This window comes from Macrotis lagotis, chromosome 5, assembly GCF_037893015.1.
Source record: "Macrotis lagotis isolate mMagLag1 chromosome 5, bilby.v1.9.chrom.fasta, whole genome shotgun sequence".
NCBI lineage: Eukaryota > Metazoa > Chordata > Mammalia > Peramelemorphia > Peramelidae > Macrotis > Macrotis lagotis.
In genome coordinates this window covers 35458774-35462918 of record NC_133662.1, presented here as the reverse complement: position 1 = coordinate 35462918, position 4145 = coordinate 35458774, and positions in this window count along the sequence as shown.

Here is a 4145-nt window from a genome sequence, read left to right as displayed (position 1 = left end):
GATCTGTAGTTTATGTTCTAATTTTAGTCTTTAGGGGCAGCTAGGTGGCACAGTGGATAGAGCACCAGCCCTGGAGTCAGGGGTACCTGAGTTTAAATCTGGCCTCAGACACTTAATATTTACCTAGCTGTGTGGTCTTGGGCAAGCCACTTAACCCATTGCCTTGCAAAAACTAAAAAAAAACAAAGCAAAACAAAACAAAAAAAAAACCCAACTTTGGGGGGTGGAGCCAAGATGGCGACATGAAGGGATGAGTCTTAGGAGCTCTCTGATAAAAACTCATAAACTAAGGACTCTAACTAAACTTTCGAGAGACAGAACCCACAAAGGGACCCAGTGAGGCAGTTCTCCTACTCAAGGTAACCTGGAAAAGAGCAGAAAGGCTCTGCTCCCCCGGGGCAGAGGGGCAGCCCACCAGAGGGGTGGCCCGCCAGAGCCAAAGAACTTCAGCCTCCCGGAGGCAGCCCCAGGGCACTGGGAGCCTCAGCTCACAGTAGCGGGGGAGTCTCCTGAGCTGCACCCCGGGGAGCACCGGCACAAATTGGGGGAACAGCAGGGGACCTCTGCCAGAGCGAGCATGTGAAGCCCAGCCCTCGGGGCACACAGCAAGCAGCCTGGTCTTTCAGCAGCCTAGACCCGGAAACAGAAGCAGGAGCCCCCAGGGCATGAGCCCATTGAGCTGAGGGAGGGGAGTGAAGAGAGACTGCCAAGCTCTGTCCTCTGCCCCTGGAACAGGACTCTGGAGCTCTAACCACATTCAGATCCTGATCACAGTCTAGGCCCCCCCATAGAACAGCAGGGCTCCCCCCACCTCAGCCCCATGGCATAGGGGGGTGCTTATGGTCATTCACAGACCAGGAGGGAGGACAGAACCTCACACACTGAGACCCTTGTGAGAGTGTCCCAAAAGCTCCGGAAGCACCCCAAAAAAACAGGCTTAGGCTGGGAAAATGAACAAAGAAACAAGAGGAAGACCACTGAGAAATATTTTGCAAATGAGGCCAAGAAGGATCAAAATACTCAGTCTGAAGATGAGGAAGCACAAGCTCCTGCATCTAAAGACTCCAAGAAAAACAGAAATTGGGCTCAGGCTATGATAGAGCTCAAAAAAGACTTTGAAAATCAAATGAGGGAGTTAGAAGAAAAACTGGGAAAAGAAAGGAGAGAGATGCAGGAAAAACATGAAAATGAAGTCAGCAGCTTAGTCAAGGAAATCCAAAAAAATGCTGAAGAAAATAGCATGCTAAAAACCAGCTTAGGTCAAATGGATAAAACAGTTCAAAAAGTTATTGAGGAGAAAAATGCTTTAAAAAGCAAAATTGGCCAGATGGAAAAAGAGATAAGAAAACTCTCTGAGGAGAATAAATCCTTCAGACAAAGAATAGAATTCAGGGAGATTGATGAATTTACCAGAAACCAGGAATCAATACTTCAAAACCAAAAAAATGAAAAATTAGAAGAAAATGTGAAATATCTCATTGAAAAAACAACTGATATGGAAAACAGACTTAGGAAAGATAATTTGAAAATTATTGGAATACCTGAAAGTCATGATCAGGAAAAGAGCCTTGACATCATTTTCAAAGAATTACTACAGGAAAATTGCCCTGATATTCTAGAAGCAGAGGGCAAAATAGAAATGGAGAGAATCCACCAATCCCCCAGAGAAAGAGATCCCAAAAAACCAACCCCTAGGAATATTATAGCCAAGTTCCAGAACTCCCAAGTCAAAGAGAAAATATTACAAGCATCCAGAAGGACACAGTTCAAATATCGTGGAGCTGCAGTCAGGATCACACAGGACTTAGCAGCAGCTACATTGGAAGCTCTAGGGCTTGGAATACAATATACCGGAAGGCAAAAGAGCTTAGAATGCAGCCAAGAATAAACTACCCAGCAAGGCTGAATGTCCTCTTCCAGGGAAAAAGATGGACTTTCAATGAACCAGGGGAATTTCAAATGTTCCTTTTGGAAGGGCCAGAGCTGAACAGAAGGTTTGCTCTTCAGATACAGGACTCAGGTGAAGCATGGAGATTGGAGGAGAGGGGGGAAATATGAGGGATTTAATGAGGATGAACTGCATGTATAGAAAAATGATACTGATAATATTCATATGAACCATCTCGGTTAATAGAGCAGGTAGAGGGACCTTTTATATTTGAAGCACAGGAGAAAGCTGAATTCAAAGATAAAATATGGTGTAAAAATGGAGTCAATAAGAAAAAAAGGGAAATGGAATGGGAGAAAGAAAAAGGAGAGGGGGAATAGTCCAAGCTATTTCACATAATAAGATTTTTTTTATTACAATGAGCTATTGCAATGATATGGAAGGGGGGAGGCAAGGGGGAATGAGGGAACCTTTGCTCTCATCAGAGGTGATTAGGAGAGGAAACAGCAAACATACTCAATGGGGTATAGGCATCTGGAGTAAGAAGGGGGGGAGCAGGGGGAAGGAGTGGGGATGTAAATAAAGGAGGAGAGGATGGACCATGGGGGGAGAGTGGTCAGATATAACACATTTTCTTTTTTTACTTCTTGCAAGGGGCTGGGATTGGAAGGCCTGCCCAGGACCATAGGGCCAGGTGGATTCTGGGCCTAAGGGATGGTATGGGGGCTCAGGGCTTCTTGGCCCCAGGACCAGGGATCTGTCTGCTGCGCCACTCAGCAACCCTACAGCAGAGTCAGAGTGAAAGGAGAGAGAAAATATAGTACATGGTAATGGAGAAATAAAGGAGGGAGTTGCAAGCAGCAATGGCAACATTGGAAAAATATGGAAGTAACTTTTGTGATGGACTTATCATAAAGAATGTGATCCACTCACGACAGAGTTGATGGTGTTGGAACCAAGACTGAAACACATTTTTTGTTATTATTATTTGGGGGAGGGTGCAGGGCAAGTGGGGCTGGGTGGCCTGCCTGGGGCCACATAGCAGGGTGATCATTGGGTGTCTGGGGCTGGATTCGGACCCAGGTGCTCCTGGCTCAAGGGCCAATGCTCTGTCTGCCACCCAGCCACTCCTACTATTATTACTATTTTATTTTATTTTGGGTCTTTTTTTTTCTTTTCTTCTTTTTGGTTTTTGCAGGGCAGTGGAGATCGGTCCATGTGACATGGCTGGGTGATTATTGGGTTTACGAGGCTGGATATGGACTCGGGTGCTCGTGGCTCCAGGGCTGGTGCTTCGTCCATTGCACCACCTGGCCATACCTACAATTATTACTATTATTTTTTTTTTAATTTTAATTTTTTTTCTCCCCCCTTTTTTGCCCAAGCAAGTCTATCTATATTCATGGGGGGAGGGGTATTTTGTTTACTTGTAAACAAGTATATTTTATTAATGTAAAGAAAAACATTTGTACAAAATGAGAATAAAAAATAAATAAAAAAAACCCCAACTTTGCAGCCTAATTTTAGTCTTTAGAACTGTGTTTATTGGTTTAATATGGATTGTTTGATGAAGTCCTTCAAAAGCATTACTTTTTGAGGGGGAGGAGGAGTAAGGTTTGGTAACATGTGAATGATGATTCTGTCTCTTTCCAATGTTTTGTTGACAATTTTTCCTTCTATATTTGAGCATCTCAAAGTTTTTGTAAGGTCTAGATAACAATTCTTTCTTGAAAAATTTTCCCTTTATCAATATGCTCTGTGTATAGGTATGTGTATATTTGTTTCAGCATGGGGATATGGTTGGTCTCCATAATGCCTGTCTCCTAGGGCTGAAATTTGCAAGGGGACCATTCACTGACATAGAACATGATTCCTGTAATTAAAAAAATAATAGTTTGAAAAACAAGCCCAGACTTGAAAGTATATTTTGCTAGAGGAAAAGTCAACAAAGAAAGGAGCTCCTAAGTATGTACCATCATGGAACTGAAGCATCCTCCCCATGTTCTTCCCATGTGTTGCTTTCATTCAGTACAGTAACAATTTCCTAGGGGAGAGGAGTAACCAAGAAGAACATTCTGGTCCAGCAGCATGAAATAATAGATAAAACACAAATTTGCAATCAGGAAGACTTGGGGATGGTTTCTGACACTTATAAAATATGTGACCCTGGTTAAGTCACTTAAGACTCTTAAATTTCATTTTCTTCCTTTGTAAAATGGGATTGGGGATGTTGGATAGATAGCTCCCAGAGTTCTAC